General features: G+C 41.5%; 1 long non-coding RNA gene across 1 annotated transcript in view; it reads right to left on the bottom strand.

Moving 5' to 3' along the window:
- Positions 1-2334: 2334 nt before the first annotated feature.
- The window catches only part of LOC132523764 (uncharacterized), a 104480-nt gene continuing 79259 nt past the window's right edge, over positions 2335-27555 (bottom strand). Inside the window, exons 3-4 of the long non-coding RNA XR_009541644.1 lie at positions 7384-7445; positions 2335-2520 (exon numbers count right to left, since the gene is read on the bottom strand). This is a non-coding gene — a long non-coding RNA (uncharacterized LOC132523764). The remainder of the gene's footprint in view (positions 2521-7383; positions 7446-27555) is intronic.

Raw genomic sequence — 27555 nt, 5'->3', positions numbered from 1 at the left:
AAAGCTCCATCTCTGAGCTTGAACCTGTTCTCACCTATTAGCTTATTGGCCAGAACACAGGCCCAGGAGCTTGAGTTTAAAGGAACAGAGACTTCTGATTTTGAAGTCAGCAGACAAGCTGAGCATCCCTGAAACTAGAACAAATCTAGAATCCGAGGTGCTCCCTATCTTCAGACATTGAGGCCAATGTCATTGGAAAACTGAGAGGCTAGGAGAGACCAAGACTGGACACTTGTTCTTGGAATATTCAAACATCTCTGGGCTCAGCCTAGTCACCACCTGTCACTTCTGCAAAGCAGCCCTCAGGACATGCTGTACTTTCAGCATTTTGTTTATGGAATCATGTTTCTTAGACGACTTTGCAACAAAGGTGGTCTTCTAAGCCAGCACTCCCAGAAGGACCCGTGTCAACCGGAGATGATACAACCCAGCAGTTGTGCACAAGTCACAGCCCTCGCTGACAGGAGAGAGGGTGGATGGAGACCAGGAAACAAGGCCATGGAAACCAGAGGCATAGCAGGAAATGTTAGATCAAATTTCTTTTCCGCTGCAGCTGGAATGGTGGTGTCCTCTGAACATCCCAGGGCCGGGCACAGTTAAGCAAGGGCTGTGGAGCCAGTGTGACAAAGGAGACTGCCTACCAGGAAGGAATGAGATGGGCTATGGCACAGACACTGGGATGTCAGACACTGACTCTGGAGGCTCTCTGGAAGGAGGTCCTTCTGATTATTAAGAGCTTTTTCTCTCTGCTTCTCAACTTTCAGATATGTAAGGATTACCAAGAGTGCTTTAAAAAGCTGATCATAGATCCTGTCCTAGAGTTTCTGATTTGATGAGTATGGAATGAGAGCCAGGAACCTAGTTTATTGATTTAATTATTTTTAAAGCGAATCATAGGTGATTCAGATGCATGGACCACAATTTAAAAACCAGAGCTCAGATCTACAGGGAGAAGTTTCCTTCTGTGGTTTTGCCATATGCTTCCCTGCCAGCAAGCTAGTCTGGATTATTTTGCATAAAGGTCAATCATAAATTCCTAAAACATCGATAGGATTTGAACAAACATAATCATTCTAAGGGGAGTAGGATGGGAAGTAACAAATCTTAAACCCTGAGTACATGTTAGAAACTGTGTTGGCAGCTTAACCTACTATTAGTTTATTTCCTTCTTACAAGACCCCCGAGTAAAAAAGCATCTCAGTTTTATAAATGGAGAAACTGAGGCTTGGAGAAGTTGAGCAGTAATTTGCCAAGGATCACCAAGCTAAGGTAACAGAGTGAGGATTTAAACCCACATATAACTAGCTCTGAAAGCAAATATGCCTGAATAGAAGAATCATCCAGGATATTTGTTTAAAATCCGATTCTCAGTCCACTCTCCTGGAGATTCTGATTCAGCATCTTTGTGGTAGAGCTCTGGAATCTGTATCTTTGGCAATTAACCCTGGTGACTCTTACCTTTTGAGTTAGGAAAATACTACTACCCATAGCACCCCCTAATAAAGTGCACACATTTGTGGATTCTTCCAGTGGGATTAGGAGGCGCAAAAGATCCAAGTTTTTGCCCTTTGCCTTCAGGGCAAAAGTGTTGCTTTTGAAAACACCTGATAATTTTCTTCAAAACTTGTCTTGAAAAATAAATGTGTGTTGCTATTCAGATGTTTTCCTTCCCTACATTGTTTCTTTTCTTAGAGAAAAACACTGGATTGGGATGAAGGAATTTCCAAAGCTATGTAATAACATATGAGGGTGGGCAACATTTTTCACATGACTCCCAGTAATAAAAACACAACAGATGGTTGAAAAAATAACCACAGAATTAGAGCAACCACTGTGTTCCATACAGAGGTTAATTAACTTGGTTGGAGTATCAAATTTCCACACTCCAATATCCCAATAGTCTCTGGTGTCCACAAACTTTAAGGCGCACCAGAATCACGTGGTGTAGGGGACGCTGCTAGGTAGGTGCTCAGGCACCACCCCCAGAGATCCTAATATAGTTGCTTCATGGTGGGGCTCAAGAATCTACATTTTGAAAGAGTACCTGGAGTTATTTTAATACAAATATCTACAAACCACAATTCAAAAAACTGTCTTAATATATCAAGACCATCTTGAGTAGTTTTTGGAAGTAGGTAGAGAATGGATGGAAGGATGAGTGGATAGGCAATAGATGAATAGGCAACAGAATATCAACCAACACATGTTACGGAGTCCAAGCTCATACTGCTTGCTGAACGACAGGCCAATAAATCAAGAGATGAGTTGTTGGGGCAAGGAATAGCGACTTTATTCAGAAAGCCGGCAGACCAAAAAAATGGTATTCTAGTGTCCCAAAGAACCATCTTACCCAAGTTAGAATTCAGGCTTCCTTTATACTAACAGGGGAGAGGGTGTGGTTGGTTGTTGCAGACTTCTTGGTGTCAGAATCCTTTGTTCTTGCAGCTGTCCACGTAGGTCAGGTCAGGATGTTCCTGTAAACCTCCAACAATTTATCCTCTGTTCTGCAACTTTTTATCTCTATATGAATGGAAAAGTGTTATACCTTTAAAGGTCAGAGGCTTGTGAATGGGCTATCCTGTATATTTCAGGCTATAGGCAATATTCTTAACTTGTAGCAAAAGCAATAGAATACAAAGGTTAAAGTAAAAGAAACAGACCCAATATGGAGTTAGATTTGTTCTTCCCTATTACACCCAAACAGACCATATGATTTAGTGGAAACTTTGCCTTATTTTCATTACTTATGAGTAATCCTACTGATTATTATAAATAATTTAACAGTGTTAAATATACAAGAGCTATTACTTCATGCATCCAAATTTTTTAAGTGTTCTACACCATTAGACCACAGTGTCTCTCACACCTCTTACTAAAGCAAGAGTACTCCAAGGAACAGTCGTGAGGTAGTTAACTGAAGCAAATCCTATTTTACTATCACTGTCCATGACAAAATTGGGCTGTTCTCTGAGAGGAATGATGGTATCCTTGGAATATAATAAAATAGAAGTGGGTAATACAATAAACTTTTAACAACTTGAAACTTCTGGCATTTGGACAAAACAAGAATATTAAATGATTTAATAGGAACCCTGTTTTGTGTTGTTACATGCTAAAAATGAAAATACAGTCATTTTATCAATAAAATGTGTGATAGACTAGGCATCACAAATGAAATGGGGAGTGGCGTATCTAATAAATTTTGTAACAATTGCTTAGCAATTTAGTGGAAGGAGACCAATTTGGCTTATTTTCTCAAACCATATATCAAAATAAATTCTAGATAGATAAGTGTTTAAAACTAGAGAAAAAGCAATGTAAAAGTCAGAAAGCAAAGTACAAATGTATGACAGATAATGGTGTTAAAAAATATTATGTTAACTCTATAAAAAATTCAAACACCAAAAGTATACAAAAAACAATAAAATATTGTCCCATACTCTCATTTCCTGCTGGTAGGAGTGTAACTGATATGGCATTTCTGGAAGCTAATCTGATAATATGTGTCAAATGCATTATAAATATGATTACTGTGCAATCCAGCCATTCATCCTCTAGGGGTTCATTCGAAAGTAAATAGACAGGTCTGCAAAACTGTATAAATAATGATGTAAGAATGTTCATCACAACATTGTTTTTAACAGCTAAATATATTAGAAACATCGAAATGTCCATCAATAGGCCAGCTCTACAATGCAACCGTAGGGAGCCTTTAAAGAATCGTGCCTTTATTTTTTGCATGAGAAGCTATCAGTGTAAGTAAAATAATTCAGGGAAAACATATCATGTTTGCACAATAGTGTTAATGTACTTAATGCCCTTAAATTTTACATTCAAAAATGGCTAAAATGGCAAATTTTATGTTATGTATATTTTACCACAATAAAAAAATTTTATTAAATCTAATTTTCATAAATGTTATAAAAATAGTTATTTAAAACAATAATAATATATCATTATTAAGAACAATATTTATTCTCTTAGTGGTGGAATTATGATTGATTTTTATTTCTCTCTCCTTTGATAAAAATCTGAATTTTTATGTTACAGGTATAATTTTTATTATTTTATTTATTATTGGCAAAGATAATAAAGCTACTTCCATTTTGAAACTAAATTTGTCTAGTATGTACTGAAAACAAGCAGAAAAAAATTATAAAAATTCATAAAATAAAAAAGATAAATTACCAGCAAATATATGGGAAAATGATCAACAATAATCACACACAAGGTAAAAATAAATGCCATTTTTAACTGCCAGTTTACACTTTATTTTAAGACAATACCTAATGCTGGTAACCTATGCCTTTGATTACTAGTGCCTCTCTATTGCCACAAATTTGAAAAATAATTGCCAATTAATATCTATCTCCTCCTACTCATTTCCTTTACTGTATCAAGCCCTGTGCTGTGCCCTGCTGTCAATGACATAAGAGCCTTCTCTCCATGCCACCTAAACCAGGCATCGTTCTGGTACCATTATTCCTCATTCATCTAGAACCACTTTTCCCACGTGCTTCACACTCTACTCCCCATTCCAGCCCTGTTTTTCCTCATTTTGATCTCATGATTCCTTTTCCTATTTTTGGCCTCTCTTCATTCCTCAAACTGAATTAACCATCTCCCTATTACTCCCTTTTGCCACCCATGAAGCAAGCCCTAATTAACACATTTCAAGAGAAAGGTGATTGTAATTCTTAATTTTCTTTTAGTATGTGGTTCTCTACCAAGTCACAGAGTTTGTAACTCATGTATATCTCAAAACTAAATTTGATGTACAAGCTAGAAATTTAAGGATGTCTCAAGACCATCATTCCCTATGGCATAGGTCATTCCACACTAATGGAATAACTTTATGGTAATTCATACCTTCAAGTTACTGTTTTATTTTGATTTCTAAATTAACCCTATTCACATGAGTCCTTATGCACCTCGGCCATGGTTGTTATTTCATCTACACAGACACATGCAGATCACGTATAACTGTCTCCAGATGTGTCACATGGGGATGGAATTAAGGAAGGAAATTAATTAACCTCCATGTCTTGTGTGAGATCTGGCAGAGCACAAGGTCCCAAGAGACCCTTGAGCCATTCTATCAAAACGTGACCAGTTTTCCTTAGCCATACATTTACCAAACACACAGGGAAATGCAAGGACAATGAGTAACTGAAGCCAGAGTTTGCATTATTAACGTATCCAAGTTTTTAGTTTCGGAGATTCTGTGCATCTGACATGCAGAGTAGAAAATGTATCTGGCTTATTCCTTTAGTGAAAACACCTCAGTAAACACCTTTTTCTCAGTTCATTTTCTATCCTGGAAGCAAAAAATTTTAAGTGGAGAGAAACACTTTGGAAGTTTATTTGTACTCACAGAGAAGGTGTCTGAAAAGGAAACTGCACCAGCTTCAGCTCTGCCTGTGATAACCCTCATGATCTTTAAGATATTTTTTATAGAAGAAAATATTTTTGAAGATTGAAAACATTTCAGTATGTGGTCTCATGTTTTGGGCAGAGGTTGAGAGCTTCTGAGCGAGATAAGAGAGCTATACATCAGTACATAAGCAGCCCATCCTGCCAACAGGTTTACCTTAGTTCTCTAGTAAACCCAAGTTCTATGTGGCAACTGTGAGCGTTTAGCTCAAAGGAAAACTCGTCAGACCCATTTCTTCCTCAGGGGTATCAGAATTATTTGTTTTTAGTAAACCAACTTCATTCTTTTATCCACAAACATCTACTGCGTCACTTGGGCCAATTCCTGGTACAAAATAAATGGGCCACACCTTTTGGCCACGAGGAGGGGATCTGAGTTATATATAAACATTCCCAGATAAGGCCATCTTTGACCATCTATGTTGACTAAAAACACAGAGTGGAACCCAGCCTATCCGGAACTGTCAGGCAACTTGTAGACATGTGAGCAGCCATGACACGTTGCTGTTTCAAGCCTCTAGTTTTGGGATAGTTTGTTCTGAAGTATTATAGTGGCAATAGGTAACTGTTACATGCACTACTACCAATAACATTTCTCTCTGTATTAGCAGTATTCACCAGTGTAATTAAATAAGAAGTTGAAAAGAGGCGGGAAACTAGCAACATATGCAGAAGTTATGATTACATATCTGAATAACCCCCGATTATCAAATTAGCAATGATTATAAACAATAAAAGGAATTTAATAAAGTAGTGGGATACAAAGTTATTATACAGAAAGCGATGGCTTTCAAATATATAAAGAATGCAGTTGGAAGATTAAGTGAAAAGAACTATAATTGCAACCAAAAAGATTAAATATATAGGAATAAACTTAATATTAAATGTGGGTTATGTTTAAGAAAACATTAAAACACCATTAAGGTACAAAATAAAAGATGTGGAAAAACTTGTGAGGCATACCACTTCCTTGGGAAGGAAGACACAGCATCACAAAGGTGACGCTCCTCCCAAGCTGATTCTTAAATTCAGTGTAACATACAAAAGATTTTGGTCTTTGTTTTGTCTTACTTTGCTTTGTTTTGAAGCTAGACAGGCTAACTCTAGAGTTAATATAGAAAAAATAAATTAAAATGCCTGAAAAACTCTAAAAAGGAAAGGTAATAAGAGAGGACATACACTACCAGACAGTAGAACATTTTTATAACTTTGGATTGCAAGTGGCCTTTGTAAAAATTACTCAAAATTTGAAAACCAGTAAGGAAAAGGTAATAAATTGACAACATAAAATTCAGAAACTTCAGTTTAGCAAACAACACTAAAAGTAAAGCAAAAAGACAAATAATAATTGAGAAAAATATGCACAAGTCATAGTGCATTAAAAAAGCTATTTTCTTTAATATTACATAAAGAGATCCAGAAATATAATAAATAAGACAATATGGAAAAGTGGGCAAAGGTGTCAACAGGGTATTTACACAAAATGAACAGAAATGGCTGTTAGATATAGGAAGTGATTTTTTTTTTTTTTTTTTTTGCGTTACGCAGGCCTCTCCCGTTGCGGAGCACAGGCTCCGGACACGCAGGCTCAGCGGCCATGGCTCACGGACCAAGCCTCTCTGCGGCACATGGGATCTTCCCAGACCGGGGCACGAACCCGTGTCCCCTGCATCGGCAGGCGGACTCTCAACCACTGCGCCACCAGGGAAGCCCGGAAGTGATATTTAATCGCACTTAGTGATACTCTGGGGGAAGCTAGGGTTGCCAGGCATCCTGTACAGACAGGCATGTCCTCTAGTAAATAATTTTGATCTTCATCCTGTACTGACTTTGTCAGAATGCCCTAAATGGCCAGAACACAGATTTTTGGTTTTAAATGAATTGCAACAATTTGACATTTAGAGCTATTTTCTCACCATGGTAAATGGCAGCACTGACTGAAAATCATACCTCCATAGGTAAAGATCTGGACAATCCTCCATGGTCCTCCATGGTCTCTCCTGCAGGTTTGGCTGAGGGAAGACCAAACACAGAGACTGAGAAATAGAAGTACACATTTTTCATATTGAAGAAAGAACGAGACTATTAAAGTTCCAAGTCGTGAACAAGTAACCATTATTAAGTAGAGATAAATTTGAATCAGTACACACACTCTAAAAATCAGTCAGTCACCAACAGCCTCACTCATCGAGCTGTGCTTCTGAGTCAGTGGGTCAGCAGTCCCCTAACGCCAGTAACCATACTGTCACCACGGAAAGGCCATTAGTCCCCAAACACCTATTTCTGACAGCCCACCACTCCTTGAACACCAGGCTTTCCAAAAACCTCACATAGGGTCAGCTCTGGCTTTCTTCAGAGACTGAAACTTTCAAGCCTATACTTTGCAGGCAAATGTAAAGTTCACCCTTTTTGTACCAATATCGAGTTCACTTTATTGTTAGTCCAGAAGTTTCCAATCCTTTCGATGGTTCAACCAGCTTGCAGTTAGTTATGGGTTTGGACTTGTGAAAGACACACTGAAACTGCCGTGAGATTACCAAATTCAATCTTTTTCATGATTGTGATGGTTGCTATTATATAGATATATTGTTTATTTACGTGTATTTGAAGTCCCAAGTGCCAAAGCAAAAATATAAATTTCACGGTGAATTTTCTGAACAGTGGAAATGAGGGAAAGGTCTTTTTGAAGCTTTTTGTGTGGCATATGATTATTCATTCAGTTTCAAAGTCATTCAATATGAAAGTCAGATGTAAGCTGGCATATCCTAACAGTAAGCGTAAGAGATGCATGATTTCTCCAACTAGTACCAAAGAAAGTAATAAAATGACAGGTTTTTTGATTAAGAGAAATTCAGATGATGAAGATCAAATAATTGCAGCAGATGTTGCAATGGCCTTCTACATAATATATTGTCAGTCTTTCAGGTCAAATGACCAAGTGTCTTGCTACCAGAAGTAGTTTCTAATTCCAAAACGCAAGCAAATTTTCAAGCGCCAAGACGAAATCTACCGCAATAATAAAAGTGTACTAGCTCCATTTACTATTACAGAGATTATCAAAAATCTGAACCCTTCACTTTTTTATGTCACAGCCTTGGATACTAGTAATCACAATGCAGAAAAAATTTCCCTTGTGCAATATTTTTCTCGTGAACAAGTTTTGAGTATAAGGCCATTGAGAGTAAAGTCCCTTCCATATGATACTTTAGAAATGGCAGCAAAGTTTTGCAGAGACTCACTTATTGAGTTAGGAGTGAATGAAAAAAACAATGGTACTGCTTTTGGTGGAGATAACATACAAATTTTGGTGCATGTTCGTTCAAGTAAAGATACAAACAAAACACTCAAAGTTGAGTGTAGCGTAGGTGGTTCTATGGAAGGTGTTGGCTGTTTTGCCCATGTTTTACATAATGCTGCTCAAACAGCATCTGGTGTCCTTTCTTGACATCAATTTCTTTTGCTGTCCATTGAATGTTCTCTTATTTCAGCATTTATACAGTTTGAACAGAATGATTAAAGGAGTTTTGTAATTTTGTTGGCCTTTAGTACTCTTCAAATTTGCTCTCATTCAAAAACCCATTGGCCTTCTTTAACAAATAACAGTGGATAGAATCTTTAGTTTATTTGAAGCACTGGAATCATACCTTAATTCTGAAGGAGAGACCCCAAATTTCTTGTTGACTTTTATATAATCCATTTGAGTAAAGCCTACTTATTTGTTGTTCACAGTTTTCAGTATCTCTTTAGCAACAAGAATATGCAAATTGAAGAAAAAGCAAACCATTTTGTTGAAGTACTTCACTGCTTAAAGAAACTCGTTAAATGTGTTTAAGAAAAGAATTGATGGAAAATGTATCCCTTCAAGTAACAAGCAAATGAAAAGATGCTCAATATCACTAATTATTAGAGAAATGCAAATCAAAGCTACAATGAGATTATCACCTCATACCTGTCAAAATGGCTATCATCAAAAAGTCTACAAATAACAAGTGTTTGTGAGGATGTAGAAACAAGGGAACCCTTGTACACTGTTGGTGGGTATGTAAATTGGTGCGGTCACTATGGAAAACACTATGGAGGTTCCTCAAAAAACTAAAAATAGAACTACCGTATGATCCAGCAATTCCACTCCTGGGTATATATCTGGAAAAAAATGAAAACACTAATTCAAAAAGATACACGCACTCTCATGTTCATAGCAGCACTTATTTACAATAGCCGAGACTTGGAAGCAACCCACGTACCCATCAACAGACAAATGGATACGTGGATATATATATAGGAATATTCCTCAGCCATAGGAAAGAATGAAACTCTGCCATTTGCAGCAATGTGGATGGACCTAGAGGATATTATTTTTAGTGAAATAAGTCAGACAGAAGAAGACAAATACTGTACGATAAACTTATATCTGGAGTCTAAAAAATAGTACAAATGAAATTATATAGCGTAACAGAAACAGACTCACAAGTATAGAAAACAAACTACATCAGTGGGAAGAGGGGAGTGGGGGGGCACATTAGGGGTATGGGATTAAGAGATATAAACTCCTATGTATAAAACAGAGAAGCAACCAAGATATATTGTACAGCACAGGCAATTCTAGCCATTATCTTATAATAACTTTTAATTGAATATAAACTGTAAAAATACTGAATCGCTATGCTGTACAACTGAAACTAATATACTATTGTAAATCAACTATACTTCAATTAAAAATTAAAAAGGATATAACAATTTTTTAAGTTGCTAAGCAACAGACGCAAATGTAATCTTGAAGAATGGAAAAGCAAGGTACGCCATGAAAAATGTTATTATGTATTCCGATAGATCTGAAGAGCAATTCTTAGAATTGTTAACTTTATGCAAGTGCGTGGTCAGTGTACCGGCTCATAATGTTAATGTTGAGGCTGTTGTCTTACTAATAAATGACCAGTGGACAAAAGAAGGAAGTAAAGTGGATGTGACCACTGTATAATCTATGTTCCAGTGTAAATAGACTCTAACTGCAAGTAATTCCATCAGCAAATTCTGCAGAACAAGGAACTATTATGGAAAGTTAAATCACCAGAGAAATATAATTAACAAAAGAGGTATGTAAGTTAGGTACACCTTATTTCAGATAAACAACAAATAGAATAATTACGTCCCATGCAATATCTTTTCATCTCATTGCCAATTAGAAATAATTCAAAAACAGCTGATTGTCCCATGTATTTATTTGTTAAATCTGGCAACCCTGAAGTCCAGCCCAAAAGGAGCAGAGAGACACTTACAGGAACTCGTGTGGCAGAGGTACACTTTCCATTGCAACTGAACCTGGGGAGTCTACCTCTGAGGTTGCTGGCTTACATCCTTTTACCACGTGACACCTGAAAATTAAGAAACTCGGAAGAATTCAGCCAAGAATTAGAGGGAAACTGAATCCTGACGACTTCGAGTGAGCTCTTCATTGCAACCCTAATCCCAAACTTGTCAGTTACATGAATCAGGACTTCCCCTTTTTGGTTTAAACCAATAAACCACGTCTTCTGCCCTTAACATCCAATGGTTCCCCGAAACACAAGGCTCCATCCCTACCTCTACGCTCCAGACTCAGGTGCCTGGTGTAGTCCTCCAGCAAGCACATCAGCTCACCCCATCAGAAGCCAGCTGCCTCGGTGGGCACTTGCACACAGGACTCTGCCCCATTGGAATTCATCTCCATCTTCCTTTCCTCTTGTCCCTGGAGCCACTGTACACCTTAGGCAACTTCCCCTCCACCAAGCCAAATTTCCCAGCCAGACCTCCATCTCCAGAAACACCTGGATCACGGTGTGGAACAGATGCCTAGCAACTTTAGTCTGGGGTCAGGAAACCCAAAAACCATCAACCATCTCAGGGACCAGAAACCCAGAACTTCCGGGAAGAGGGGATGGCTTTTCAAATTACCTTTCAACCTCTGGAGTCACCCCTGGCCACAAATATAAATTACTGAAAGCAGAGTAAGTAACTAGACCATGAATCCCTACAGAGGGATTGTCATTCTCTCCAACACTGAATTGCCTTTCCTCTGACTGTGAGTTATGAATAATCAGCCCCATCCCAGGCCGTATCCTTCCCAGCAAGGAACAGACCCTGATTCAATCGTGCTGTATCCACCCTAAGGGTGTTTGCACATTCACGCATATGTCCCCCTGACATTAGGTGTGGGCTCTGAGGCTTGGTGCGGTATAACTGCAGGGAACCCCATGCCCGTTGTAGTCAGTTGTCAGCAACACCTTCTGAAGCACCATGTGAACAAGATGAACAATGGTACCTGCGTTCATACCACCCTCTGAGCCCTTGGCCTGAGCACAAAGCATTTGAAAATGTTTCCTCTTTTCCCTCAGTGCTATTCAGTTAAAGAGCTTCCTGCTTTGGGGGAACTTCTTGATTTTCCTTGTGAGCATGATTTGGGGAAGAGAAGAAGCAAAACAGAGTTAGAAGCAGCGGGAGACTGGGGGTGAATCCTGGACCCACTAGCTCCTGTTTGGCCCTGGTCTGTATGAGCCCCTCGTGTGTAAATCCTATCTCCCTGACTCATCTCCTACATGTGTCTGCAGTAAAGCAAAGACCTAGGATCCAGGCACAGCTGGCTGTGTGGCCCAAGGCCAGTCACTCAGCCTTTCGATTTGTTTTGATTTTTCATTCTTTTAAAACTTTTTTGATTTTTTACTCTTTTAAAACTTTTTTGATATAATTGTAGGTGCACATGAAATTCTAAGAAATAATAGAGAGATCCTGTGTACTCTTCACTCAGTGTCCCCCAAATGGTAACAGTATCTTACAAAACTGTAGTACAATATCACAGCCAGGATATTGACATTGATAATCTATCCATTTCATGCAGATTTCCCCAGTCTTACTTGTACCAGTGTGTGTGTGTGTGTGTGTGTGTGTGTGTGTGTGTGTGTGTGTGTATTTAGTTCTATGAAGTTTTATCACGTGTGCAGATTCATGTATCCACTGCAGTCAAGATATAGAACAGTTGAATGCTTTTTAAAATTAATTTCTATTGGAGTGTGGTTGCTTTACAATGTTGTGCAGAACAGCTGAATCCTTTGTGTTGCTCTTTTGTACCCACACCCTCCCCCGCCTCCATCCCAAACACCTGGCAACCACTAATCTCATCTCCATATGGCAAATTTTGTCATATACTTTGTTACATGAATGGAATCACACCATACGTAGCTTTCGGGGAATGGCTTTTTACCCAAAGCATAATTCCTTTTCAAGTTGTTGCATGTATCAGTAGTTTCTTTTTTTAATTGCTGAGGAGTATTCTATGGTATGGAAGTACCACAGTTTAACTTTTTACCCATTGAAGGATACCTACGCTATTTTCACTTTTTGACTATTACCAATAAAACTGCTATGAACAGTCATGAGCAAGTGAAATGCAGCAGGACCCTATGGTCCTTCCCCCTCCCCCCACCCATGTCCTCAGCCTGCTTTTGTCTGTGGAAAAAATTTAGCCAGAGAATAAGTTTAATCAGAGAAGTGAGAAAATGCAGAAACAGAGGGAAACAGTCAAAGGAGACCAAACAATAATAGTTTTGTCATTAAACATAGTCAAGGACCTTTAGTTCCACCTTTAGGGCTATAGATAATATTCAGAGCCATATCCTGTGAGCTGTCTTATAGATGCTGAAACCCCCAGCAGGTGGAAGAAGTTAATTACATGATGACCAGGCAGCAGCCATGACACAAGCTGCCACAATTCCAGGAATTGGCCTCAAAGAAATGGGAACAGACAGACCCTGGAACTGAAGATTAACTGTACCTAACACAATCAAGATGATACTGGTCAGACCACCGATGACCAGTTTCAAGATGACAGTCAGAGCTGACTATACTGTTTCTACATGTAGCCCCCTCTCTCTGTCTATACAAGCTCTTGCCCCCTGCTTGTCAGGGGCGGGAGTCGGCCTTTGGACAAGTATCCGCCCACCCACCACACCGGTTGCCAGCATCCAAAATAAAGCAAACTTTCCTTTCCACCAACCCAGCCTCTTTATTGGCTTCCGAGCAGCGAGCAGCCGGACCCCACTCTTGGTTACACAAGTTTTTTTGTGATCATAAGCTTTCATCTCTCTGGGATGAATGCCCTAGAGTCTAACTGCCAAAGCATATGGTAGTTGCATGTTTAGTTCTATAAGAAATTGACAAACTATTTTCCAGGGCATCTGTACCATTTTACATTCCCAGCGCTCAGCCTTTTCAAGCCACCATCTCTCCCTTGGTTTGAAGTCCTTGAGCTTCAGCTCCACAGAAATATCACTTGCCTGAGTCACGTCCCCAGACTTCTCAAGTCCTGCCCTTTTCACCTACTTGTTAACAAAGTTCCTCTGGACTGCAATTTGTAAGAGTCAAATAACATTACGAATTTGTAGTATTGTCAGATTATTAATCTTCCTAGACTGTAGGCTTTGCTTTGTCTACAGCCTTTCTCACTCCAAAAGCTAAAGGTTGCTTTTCTGGGCTCAGGATCCAAAAGCTAGGTGAGATAAGAGTCGGAGGGAGCCAGAATGAGCCACACTGCCCTGAACTCTCCACCTCTCCACCACCCACTTAGGTGGCTTCAGTGCCTTTTTTTCTCAACACTGTTCTTGGGGTCCCACATGCTCCTTTTGCCTTTGCCTTTGCTGACTCCAATCATTTCAGTATCTTCTTTGCAATGATCCACCTAACTCGGCCCTACAATACTTGACCTCAGACAATGTGGTTGTGTATGAGAATGAGGAACTACTGGGTGCCTTTGGTTATGTTGAGCTCAGTGGTCTGATGAGGGATCCAAAGTAAGCCCAGGTTCGCTGAAAGCTCAGCACATGGGGGCAGGGCCCATCTGTGGTCCATCTCCTGGGAGTGTTTCTGGAGGAAAGCTATCACATCTCCTCGAAGTGCATGAACATCACAGGAAGGCACCTCAATCCTGATGGACAAACTCATCACCAAGGACAAGACCTATCACATTGTGAACAAACGTGGCTGGAAGAAGACACCAAGATTAGCTTCCCCAAACAGGGAAATGCTGCATCTGACAATATCCATGCAGATATTGTCTTTGTGTTTAAAGATAAACCCATTCACACCCCCTTGCCAGGATGGCACCCGTGTTCTCCACAATGACTCCATCAAATGCAAAGCCATGGGCCTGGGACAGACCGTGTGGAGGCAGGAGGTAACAGGGGAGAGCCATGATTAAATATGATATGGACATTCTTTTTCCTTCCCAAATACTGCTTATTTCTTGTTATCATTCCTTTTTCCCCCTTTTTCAGTCATTCTACCACCCAGCTTGTTCTCCCTCTCAGTCTCATTTTTCCCCAGGCAGATGAATGCCCCAGACACAACAATTCTTTTCCAAGGCCTTTCCCCAGCCCTCCCAGGAACCACCACAGCAATACCCACAACACACACCCTCACCCAAGACACACCCAGCTCTGTGTCCACTGGACAATGGCTATGTTTTCTAGAGTAGAAAAAATGGTAACTTTTCAGAAAAATGTTCCTGTTCCAGAGCCCCTCACTAACTGGGTGGCACTGTCACGGGTGGGAGGTAGGGAAGCCAGCCCAAGACAGGAGGGAATTTTCGTATCCCTGGCTTTAAATCAGTTCTCATTCAGCTACTGAAGAGTGACCTGAGTGCTACTAGGAGGTATGGGAAGATTTCTTGCTCAAGCCTGAAAATATAATGTCTCCTTCCTCTCCCAGCACTACTAAGACATTTCCACAATCCTTGTCTGCCCAGCAAGTCCCAGGGAGCAAGTGTTTTCAGCTCTGATATATCCTCCTCACTGGACTCTCCCTTTGTCTTATTCTGTTCCCTCCTTCTGCCATAAAATGTATCTTCTCCCATTTTTTAAAAATTCTGACCAAGCTGGGAGGACTCTGGTTCATAAATCAACTGTGTAATTTTTTTTTAATTTTAAGACTTTATGTTTTAGAGCATTTTTAGGTTCACAGCAAAATTCAGAGGAAGGTATAAAGATTTTCCATAGACGCCCCCCTGCCTCCCTACATGCCCAGCCTTCTTCATTATCAACATCGCTCAAAAGAGTGGTGCTCTTGTTACAATTAATGAACCTACACTGACACATCATCATCACCCAAAGGCCATCATTTATGCTACAGTTCACTTTTAGTGTTGTGCATTCTATGCATTTCATCAAATCTGTAATGACAGGAATCCACAATTATAGTATCATATAGAGTATTTTCACTGCCCTAAAAATCCTCTGTGCTCTGCCTGTTCATCCCTCCCTCCCTCCAACCTCTAGCAACCACTGATCTTTTTACTGTCTGTATAGTTTTATCTTTTCCAGAATAGCATCTAGTTGGAATCACACAGTATGTAGCTTTTCAGATTGGTGCATTTCCTTAGGAATATGCATTTAAGATTCCTCCATGTCTTTTCATGGCTTGATAGCTCATTTTTTTTTAGAACTGAAAAATATTCCATTGTCTAGATGTACCGCAATTTATTAATCTATTCACCTACTAAAGGACATCTCGGTCTTTGTAATTATGAATAAAGCTTCTACAAACCTCTGTGTGGAGATTTTTCTATAGACATAAGTTTTCAACTCATTTGAAATACCAAGAAGCATGATTGCTGAATCATACGGTAAGAGTATGTTTAGTTTTGTAAGAAACTGCCATACTGCCTTCCCAAGTGGCTGTAAGTGGCATTAAGTACATTCACATTACTTTGAAACCATCACAATTATTAATCTGCAGAATTTTTCAACATCACAAACTAAAATTGTACTCATTAAATGATAATTCTCCATTCTTCCCTCCCCCAAGCCCCTGGCAACCAGCATTCTACTTTCTACTCCTATGAGTTTGGCTACTCTAGGTATATAAGTGGCATCATACAATATTTGTACTTGTGACTGTTTTATTTCACTTAACATAATGTCTTCAAGTTTGATTCATGTTGTAGTATGTGTCAGAATTTCTTTCTTTTTTAAGGCTGAGGGAATTCCATTGTATGGATATACTATATTTTGTTTATTCATCCATCAATGGACACTTGGTGGTTTCCACCTTTTGACTATTGTGAATAATGTTGCTTTGAACATTAGTATACAGATATCTGTTTGAGCCCCTGCTTCAATTCTTTGGGGTGTATACCCAGAAATGGAATTGCTATGTTCATTTTATGTAATTCTATGTTTAAATTTTGGAGGAACTGCCAAACTATTTCCAGCAGCACCTGCACCATTTTACCTTCTCACCAGTGGTACCCAAGGGTTCCAACTTCACCACATCCTCATCAACACTTGTTATTTTCTGGGGCTTTTTAAAATAATAGCCACCCTAATGGTTGTGAAGTGATATCTCATTGTGGTTTTAAGTTGTGTTTCCCTGTGATTAGTAATGTTGAGCATATTTTTGTGCTTATTGGCCATCTATGTATCTTCTTTGGAGAAACATCTATTCAAGTCCTTTGCCCATTTTTAATTGGGTTGTTTGGGGGGTTTTGTTACCGAGTTGTAGGTGTTCTTTATATATTCTAGATATTAACCCCTTCTCAGATATATAATTTGCAAATATTTCCTCTCATTCTGTGAATTGCCTTTTTATTCTTCCCTTTGGTACACAAAAGTTTTTAATTTTGATGAAGTCCTATTTGCCTATTTTTTCTTCTTGGCTGTGTTTTTGGTATCATATCTCCAAAGATCACTGGCAAATCCAATGTCATGAAACTTTTCCCATAGGTTTTCTTCTAAGAGTTTTATAGATGTAGCTCTTATATGTAGGTCTTAGTCCATTTTGAACTAATATTTATGTATGGTGTAAGATAAAGATCCAGCTTTATCATTTTGCCTGTGAATATCCAGTTTTCCCATCACCATCTGTTAAAAAAGACTACCCTTTCCCCCATTGAATGATCTTGGAATCCTTATCAAAAGTTATTTTACCATATAGGTAGTTTATTTCTGGGCTCTCTATTCTATTCCATTGGACTATGTGTCAGTCTTTATGCCAGTATCACACTGTTCTGATCACTGTAGCTTTGTAGTAAGTTTTGAAGTCAGGAATGTGAGACCTCCAACTTTGTTTTTCAGTTTCAAAATTATTTTGGCTATTCAGGATCCCTTGAGATTCCATACAAATTTTAGGATAGATTTTTCTATTTCTGCAGCAAATATCTTTGGGATTTTGATAGGAATTGCACTGACGCTGTAGATTGCTTTGAGTAGCATGGACATTTTAACAATATTAAGTCTCAATTTGTGAACACAGGATGTCTTTCCATTTATTTGTATTATCTATCATTTTTTTCAGCGATTTTTCATAGTTTTCATGCATAAAGTTTTATATGCGTTAAGATTCTCAGGAAGCATAAACAAGAAACTAATAATGACTATCACAGGCTGGGAGTGGAGCAGATGGAGGCTTTTATATACTTATTGTACCTTTTTTATACTTTTCATGTTTGCCACAACAGTGTGAGGTGAAAGTGGCACATGGGGCACAAAACTTAAGGAGATGCTCACTCTCAGGTGCCAACAGTGACCTTGCATAAAACTGGGAGTGAGCGCCTCCTTAAATGATGGGCTCTAGGCTCCCACCCTAGTCCCTGGCCTCTCGGAAATTTTACTGAAAAAAATGACTCACACACCATTCTCATCTCAGACTCTGCTTCTGGGGAACCTAACCAGAGACAACCTCTAGGGTCTGCTAAAATGTCACACCCTCAGAGAGACTTCCCTGGATTCCAGCTTTCTAAAGTAGGGGACCCTTAACACCTCCTATTCTCTATCACAAATCACTGTTTATTTCCTTCATACAACTTACCTCCATGTCTACCACTCATTTATCTACTTATTGTTTCTCTAACCACAAGGTTGCACCCTCCGTAAAGACTGGGACCACTGTCCTAGCCCAGTTTCTGGCATGTAGTAAGCACTTAAAATATATCTGTTGAAGGAATATGTGCATGAATTAATGAATTTACTCCCTGAATGTCAAAATAAAGTTCAAGGTGGGTGACATTTTTCGCTGATAAAATAAGGATTCTAAATTCAAGTATCATCATGATAGTAAGAGGATGTATTTTTAAAGGGCTTTTTAAAGGTACAGTTAGACACAGTACTATGAGGGAAAATATTATTCCTGACGCCCCGCGAGGCCCCGGGTGGGTCCGCGAGGCCCTGGCCTGGCGCGCGCAGAACCTCGTGCCCAGAGGTTCCGACGCCCCATGAACCGTCCCACACCCCGATGCCAACGGTTGCCTCAGCGCCGTAAGCTTCGCGTCTACAGACTTCGGGGCCGCCCAGAAGCCAAAGCCCGTCGAAGGTCCGACCCCGCTGACCCGCTAGCATGGGCAGCTACCTGAGCATGTACCTGGGCATGGCCAAGGCCACACAGCCAGCCCACACCCGGAAGCACCGGTCCCCATGGTTCCCATGGACCGGGCCCGCCAGCGGCACCTGCCTCCCGATGGGCCGGGACGGGAGCCCAATCCTGTGCTACCGCCGCCGCCACCAGGATCGCGAGCTCTGGTTCCGCTGCAGGCGGCCGCTCCCCGCCGCCCTGCGCAGCTGGAAGTACTACCCGGTCCGCGGGTCCTCGGTGCCCCAGGGCTGGAAGCGCCTTCCCAGGGGGCCGCCCCTCCGCACCTCCTCGGGGCTGGGGTTTTCCGGCCATGGCAACGGTTTCACGATGAGGTCCCAGTGGAACGCCCGCCCCTCCTGCCACACGCAGAGCCTGGTGGACATCCGTACCGCACCCGTTGAAAGCCTAGGCAACTTGTCCACGTGTCCGCCCAGCCAGGAGTCCCCGGACCCCTGTGCCAAGGAGACCGCGCTGAGGGCCCTCAGCCGATGGGAGGAAGGACAAAGGCGGCTCGACGGGCCTCTCAGGTCTGAGAGCCCCGAGCCCAGGCTGTCGGCCTTCCGGCCCGTGATGAGCAATGGAGTGGTCCCTGTCTTTGTGCCCAGGCCGGGGCCTCTGAGAAGAAGCATCTGCTCCGGGTGCAAGCGCCTCCGAGAAGAGAACACTGAGCCCTGGCCTGAGCCTTCCCTGTCTGCCGCCCACTCTGCTGTGAGGCCCCCCCAACCCCCACCCGCCCAGGGCACAGTCACAGAGCCTCGCTGGAGAGATGGGGGCTGATCAGCACTCCCGGGCCTGGGCCTCCTGCAGCCTGACGTCCCCCTTGAGTCCTGAGAGCCAAGGCCACCTCCTCCTGACACTCAAATCCACATTTCTTTTACCCAGCTGACCCCTGCCCTACCCCTGCCTGAGCGGACCACCAGGCCAGCTCCCTCCACTCCAGCCAGGAGCTGCCAAGCCCCAGAGCCACCTCTCCTACCTGCAGAGCCCGCCCCGAGGAAGCACTGCTGACGTCCAGGCCTGCACTCTCTTCTGCCCACCCACCCTTGCTGCCTTTGCATCTGAGAAGACCCTTCTCGGAGGACCCTTCTCAGGAAGGCGTGCTTCTCCCCTATTGCCCACTTCATACGGTTTAAAGGTTGTTCTTATTTTAAATAATACTAAAATAGCTTCATTATCTTAAAAAAAAAAAAGTTTCTCAGAATACTACTTCCATCCAAATCACTGTTCAAGAATACATGTTTTTTAATACTTAAAAAAATAAAAAAAATACTATTCCTGAAACTCATTCCTTTTTGTCAAATCCATATACCCCATCTGGCTCTGTTTTTTTCAGCCCCTAGCTACTGCTTTTTCTTTTCTTTTTTTTTCTGAAATATTCCTACATATTTCCATTATGTCATGTATTTTGTAACTATAGCTTAAATATCTGATTTCTTAATACTCTCTGGGCCAGCAGGTCTGGTTTGCCTTAGATAAGCCCCATATTTGTAACACAATGATATGATCAGTGCACCTAGGGACCTCTTTTATCTGCTTTATCCTTTATACAATGTAAATGCTCTACAAGCTTCCAGGACACAAAGACTTTTTTTCCAAAATATTATGCCAATTCTAAAGACGTCTTTTCCCCCTCAAGGGCCTATGAATGTTTGTAGACATTGGAGATTCTTACAATATTCCTTTGTAGCAAGCAAGAGCAGAGACTTGGGAGAGGATTGAGATATGGAGACCCTGGGGCCTGGGAGAGTATTGCACTTAGGAAAATACTCAGAGGGTGAAATTTCCAAGAAAGCAGTTGCTCCTAACATGCAAAAGGCTTTGCTGGTCCCCTAGCCAAGAGGACGGTGCCCAATGGGACCCTCTGTGTGTGAAAGCATTGTGTGGATGTGTGCTTTCCATGGATGTGGTCTTTGCTCAGATGTTCAAGGATTTGCTCTAGGAGTCAACAAACCTTCTGAAAAAGGCCAGATAGTAAATACTTTAGGCTTTGCCAGCCACATATTGTCTCTGTTGAATCTTCTTTGTTTTTTACCTTTAAAAATATAAAAATGATTTCTAGCTTGAGGACACTGTGAATAAGACTGTCGTTGTCTGCCATAATTTCCCAACTCCTGATCTAGAAGACAGGAAGGAAGGAAGGATGTTACCCATGCTTCTCCTGGTTTCCTTTATGGTTTCTTGTCTAAGCCTTATTATCTGCCTTCTCCCTAATACTACTACTTACCCATTCATTGGTGTGTATCAGACCCTGCGTCAGGTGTTTTAAATTCATTGCAGAATCTCATTGACTAATCCATTGAGGTAAGTACTATTATTATCCCCATTTTGTAGATGGGAAAATTGAGGCTTAGGGAAGTTAAGTAACATTCCTAAGTTCCCACTGCTAATAACTCACAGAGTCAAGAATCAAAATTAAGTCCGTTTGATTCCAACTCTCATTTGTTCTTTGCAGTAGAACGTGACAATAGCAGCCCTTCCTTTACATATTTCCAATCCATCCTACACATTTTACCCATTGAATCTTCCTCAAACATCAGTTTGATCATGACATTCTCCTTCTTAGAGTCCTTCAGTGGCTCTCCATCTTTTACCCAGTACAGTAAAGGCACCTCCATTTAGCTCTTGATATGACCCCAACTTAGCGTCTCAGCTTTATTTCCATGCCCGTATATTTCCCCAGTCCTCTGGTCCTGCTGAATTGTCCTATTTGTTCTCCCATCTGGCAGCATGGCCCTCTTCCACCACCATGTTTTTCCTCCAAGAGCATTCTCCTTCCCACCTCCCATCTTCACTTACCCACCTTCTGCCTTCTCGCAGACTCAGCCCAACTATGTCTCCTTCATGAAGCCTGCTGTGGACCCTTTCCTTCCAGTCAGGATTTGATGATGCTTCTCTTAGCACAGCTATGGCCCGTTGCTTGCCCCTTTGTCTGGGAGTTAAACTTGGGGGCTGATGTTTAGGGTGTGGCGTGGACATGATCCATGCCATTTGAAGGTCCCCTTCTTCCAAGTGGCCCGCAGCTGGGCTTGGATATGCCTGTCGTTGGCACCTGTCCCATACTAAGACCTTCTAGTTTCCTTGCATGCTCAGTATCTCCAGGACCTGGTTCTTGTTTTGTTTGATGATCTACTGCATGTCTCAAGGGCATAATTTTGCTTTAGCTAGAGTTTCATTAAATAGACTTTCCAGTTGTTCGTCACTCAAGCCTGGTCTTGCAAGATGGAAAATTGAATTTGGCCAATTCTGACACTCCCTCCTCAGACCATGTCTCAGGTTTTCAGCTCTCTTGCTAACTCCAAGACTCACACGCATCAGGCTACCTACATTTTTAAGGTATCTCCTACCTGACACACTATTTTCAAATATATTATCACATTTAATCTTTACAAAAACCCTGTGAGGCAAATGGTGTAGCCTCATTTTACAGATGAGTAAACTGAGGTTGATAAGAGTTAAAGGACTTGCCCACAGGTCAGTGTTCTTTACTGAGCTCATTTCCCCCAAATGCCCCTCAGGGGCAATAAGCAGCCGCTCCAGGCTCCCAGCCTCTCACATCCAGAGGAATCATCTTCAGTGCGTTTCAGTAAATGCTGTAGCCAAAACCTCAGGAGGGAAGGGGAGCGGCAGGGAGTAAGAAGAACAAGAAATATCCGAAGGCATTTCTCCCTGGAACCTCTTGCCCGTTTCTATGAGGCTCAGACCTTTTGCGGTATGAAGGAAATTTTTCCTTACCTAATATTTTTACTGTCTTCTACCCTGTCAGGCTTGCCTTTGCTGCACCCCAGTCTCCTGTGGGGACTTGTAATATGAACATTTCATTTCTGAATCTGCTACATCAAACACCCTTAGGGTAAAAAAGTGTGTGTGCGCGCACACACGCACGTATACACATATATATGTATTTAATAGCTCATGGGAAAACCACATAAAGTTACCCTGCAAAGTGCATGTGATTTTCACATGGTGTTAATTTCACACGTCAAGGGTAACACTGAAAAAGATGTGGCTATTTTAAAAAAAAATTTAAACAAAAAAGAAGAAAGTGAACAAGAATGAGGTAGGAATTGAAATTGCTGAAATGCTCATTCGAAAAACAGACTAGGTAAAACTCCAGACCCACCAACAAGAAGTGAGACAGGCCTGGGGTGAGGAGGGTTGTCCTGAATGGCCTGGTTGCCACAGCTTCCAGCTAAGAACTTTCTTTCAACAGCCATAAGGCGGCTTCCAATCTCTGACACTCTTGTCCTTTTTTATTAATGTTTTAATTTTATTGGAGTGTAGTTGATTTACAGTGTTGTGTTAGTTTCAAGTGTACGGCAAAGTGACTCCGTTTTACATATATATTCTTTCTTTTTTAGATTCTTTTCTCATATAGGTTATCACAGAATACTGGGTAGAGTTCCCTGTGCTATACAGTAGGTCCCCATGGGTCATCCATCTTATTGACATGCTTGTCCTTAATCAAAATTATCAAGTAGTGCTTCCCTGGTGGCGCAGTGGTTGGGAGTCCGCCTGCCGATGCAGGGGACACGGGTTCATGCCCCGGTCCGGGAAGATCCCACATGCCGCAGAGCGGCTGGGCTCTTGAGCCATGGCCGCTGAGCCTGCGCGTCCGGAGTCTGTGCTCCGCAGCAGGAGAGGCCACAGCAGTGAGAGGCCCGCGTACCGCAGAGGAAGGAAAAAAAAATTATCAAGTAGGTAAATTTTGTCTCTGAGGAAATTTTCTCAAACTATTTCTGATGTTGTTTCCTTCCTTCCTTCATTCATTCAAGAAAGAGTTCTTGATCTCCTGCTGTGAGCCAGGCAGCCTTTTCGGTGCTATAAAGGTAAAACTGACATCTGGTCCTACAGAGAGACTGGACTTCACCATGGATAACAGAAGCAACAGCAACCGTTTGTTAAGTGCTCCCCATGTGCCATTAGTTATTCCATTAATAGGCACAAATAGCCCACAAGGTTCGCTTCTCATTATGTCTACTAGGGAAATGAGGATGTTCAGGAATTTGTCCTGCCCCATGCTCAATGGTTTCTGCCTCTAGAGCCCAGCCTTGATCTACTGTGCCCTCTAGCCCAGAGCTGTTTTGTACAGATAAGATGCAAGCCAGGAATATAATTTTCAATTTCTAGTAGCCACATTTCAAAAGAGGTGAGAAGAAACAGCTGCAACTAATGTTAATTTTATATTTTAGTTAACCCAAAATATCCAAAAATACTATCCTATCCACATGTAATAAGTACAAAAACTATTGAGAGGGTATTCCCTGGCAGTCCAGTGGTTAGGACTTGGTGCTTTCACTGCCGGGGCCCGGGTTCAATCCCTGGTCAGGGAACTAAGATCCTGAAAGTTGCATGGCGTGGCCGAAAAAGTAAATAAATATTAAAAAAAAAAAAACTATTGAGATACTGTACAATTTTTTTCTTCTTCGAAGCCTACTGCATGTTTTACGTTTACAGAACATCTCAATTTGGACTGATCCCATTTCAAGTGCTGAGTGGCCACCTGAGGTTACTGGTGACAGTGTGGGACGGCCCCGCTTTCCTTCCCCGGGGCGAGCACATTAGCAGCCGTCCATAGCAGGGCAAAGCATGGATCAGCCTCTCTGAGGGCACAGAGGACAGCTCGGTACTCCCGCATTAGTGGAGGGATCAGGAAGTGAAGCCTTCGTGGAGAAAGTGATATTTGAGCCAGACCTTGAAGATGAGGAGGGAGTGGGTGGGCGCAGGGCAGAGGTCATTGCGGGCTGGGGGTGCAGTGTGAGTAGAGGGAGAGACACCAGGAAGGGCAACACCAGTCCAGGTTGCCAACACGTAGGGTCATGGGGAACAGCGTTTTCACCCCTTCTTACCATGCCCCGTGGAGAGAGATATGTTTTACACATATTTACCCACACATTGATGCAGATACACACATGTATCTACATCTACATACATATGTATGTATACATACACACCTATATAACTGACCTTACTACATATGACACACTAAGATATCTTCTGTTCTATTTAATTCTCTTCTATTATAATTTTTTGATGCTGGTGGGATCCACCAAGTGGATTTCACAGCCACTCTGTGAAATGGTTGGGACTCACAGAGACAATGAGGAGAACATGCACTGTCTACATCTCTAGACCCGCTTCTCCCTCTTCTTCTTACTTCTGCTTTTCCTCAGTGCAGGTGAACCAGTGGAACTGCTTCACCTCTGGCTCCAAAAGGAAACATATGACACTAGCATGACCCACCAGAGCGATGGATCTGGTGGCTACCATGACAGATATACACATACGTGTGTGGCCAATCAGAGCCAACTAGAGCTAATCCCACAATTTTTGCTGAGTGATCAGAGCAAGGAAGAACCTTTTACGCTATACTTGGGAGGTGACAGGAGCAGAGGGCCTGCTGAGAGGGAATTCAAAAGAGAGGAAAGCAGGTCCAAGAGCAGAGAAGAACAAGTTTTCAAAGTATTGTTTGTACCCCTGGATCAGGCCATGCCTGAAACCCCACCCAAAAATCTACCATGAGACTTTTAAATTCTGTGAGCCAGTGGATTCCCTTTCTTTCCTTAAGACCAATTGGGTTGGGTTTTCTGTCACTTGAAACCAAAAGAATTTGATTGATTAAATCTCCATAGTGTCACTATGGATACTCAGTGCCTTTTCATTGCCTGCTTTTGAAAAACTCGAGGCATTTTTCTTCTGAGCAGTTCTCTGTCCTTTACAATGTTCCTTCCCTCTTCTCCCCAATTCAGAATCCCTTTTCTCCATGCATTCTTTTCACCATAGCATTAATGTCTCATAAAATCTTAACCTGGCTGCTTCTCCTAGGGATATTTGCATTTTTAAACTCGCTGGCCAAAGAAATAATCTAGAATAATTAGAATTTCAGCAGTGAGGCAGATAGGTGGGGGAGATACCTGGGAACACACATTCACCTGGTATCTACTCTGAAAGATTGTAAGTCCAGTTCTGTACACAGGGACCAGCTTTCAAAAAGAATTTAAAAGGCACACTTTTGTTGTGGTGGTAGTGGTTGCTAAGTGATGAGTTCTTTCCTGAAACTTCAAGTTTCCCTCTGGATTTGTGACTCTCCAAAACCCTCTAGCTTAATTTGAAACAAGGCACCCAAAGAAGTGTCCTGCGGATACTTGGTTCCTTATAGGAAAGTATGAACCCTTCAAAAATAAATGCACTGCCAACATTTCAGAGCTGCAAAAGGTTGTACCTAGAACTGTCAAATGTCAAAAATAATTACCAGGCAGGATGTTACTCACACATCTAGCCAGCATGATCAAAACTAATCCTTCCTGCTTTCATCTGTCTGAACAAAATTAGGTAGGAAAGCTGCCCAGCCTGATGCTTTGAGGCAACAAGGATTTGGAAAGGGAGAGTCCTCAACCTAATTCTGGAACATTCTCTTTAGCTGTCAGGGGTAATTTTATATACCCACCAGTCACTTTTTTAAATTGAAGTATAGTTGATTTTACAATATCATGCTAGTTTTAGGTGTCCAGCACAGGGATTCAGCTATATAGAAACATACACATATTTATAGATTCTTTTTCAGATTCTTTTCCCTTATTGGTTATTACAAAATATTGAGTAGAATTCCCTGTGCTATACAGTAGGTCCATGTTGGTTATCTATTTTATATATAGTAGTGTGTATCTGTTCATCTCAACCACCTAAGTGGGGGGAGGGACAAACTAGCAGCTGCTGTTTTTATTTGTGTGTGTGTTTTTATACACACACATATAATTTTGCATAAATGCACAGATTGATTGTATCATACTTACCAGGGTTTTTAACATTTTCATTGCAAAGTAAAATATAATACAAATGCAGAAAACTATTCAAACCAAATGTACATTTCAATGAATTATAACCACCACCCAGGTCAAGAAACAGAACTTTGCAGCCACCTTAGAAACCTCTGTCAAATGCTCCATTATAGCCACTACCTGTCTCCTTTTTTAAAAATACCACTATCTGGACTTTGTTAATTATCTCTTCTTTGTGTTTCTTTATGGTCTTATCACCCAACTGCGAAATCCTAGACAGTATAGCTTAGTTTTGCCCATTTAAAAAGAAAATTCTTCATTTCTTCCTGTCATAGTTTCCCCCCCTTCTTTTCCTTACAGATTATCTATCAAAGAACCTGGAATGCTGTGTTCAAAGACGTTGGGGGGTTTTTTTCCAGTTTTTTTTTTTTTTTTTGCGGTACACGGGCCTCTCACTGCCGTGGCCTCTCGCGTTGCGGAGCACGGGTTCCGGACGCACAGGCTCAGCGGCCATGGCTCACGGGCCCAGCCGCCCCGCGGCATGTGGGATCTTCCCGGACCAGGGCACGAACCCGTGTCCCCTGCATCGGCAGGCGGACTCTCAACCATTGCGCCACCAGGGAAGCCCTCCAGTGTATTTTATGCCTGCTTGCCCTCATGCCTTCCTCCCTCACCCATATTCCACAACTTTTCTCCCCTACTCTGCACCAAGCAATCATGCTAACAACCGTGTACCCTTCAGTCTTTTCCTCTAAGCTCGTAATTCACATGCAGGTAACTTCTTGAGAGATGAACCCAAGAAGCAGGAATGAGGGAGAGGAAGAGTTAAACAGTGTTATCACATCGTTTGCCTCTGTGGGCACCAGACTCAACCCTCCGAGGAACTGCAGAGACCACGCGTCCGAGCTGCCAGAGCATTTGTCCACCAACTCATCCCTCTGGGCTGGGGCTGCACGTGGGCTGAGATGCTCCGGCA

This window comes from Lagenorhynchus albirostris, chromosome 7 (assembly GCF_949774975.1).
Source record: "Lagenorhynchus albirostris chromosome 7, mLagAlb1.1, whole genome shotgun sequence".
Taxonomy (NCBI): Eukaryota; Metazoa; Chordata; class Mammalia; order Artiodactyla; family Delphinidae; genus Lagenorhynchus; species Lagenorhynchus albirostris.
The sequence above is the reverse complement of the archived record's forward strand: the minus strand, read 5'-3'. Positions and strand labels throughout refer to the sequence as shown.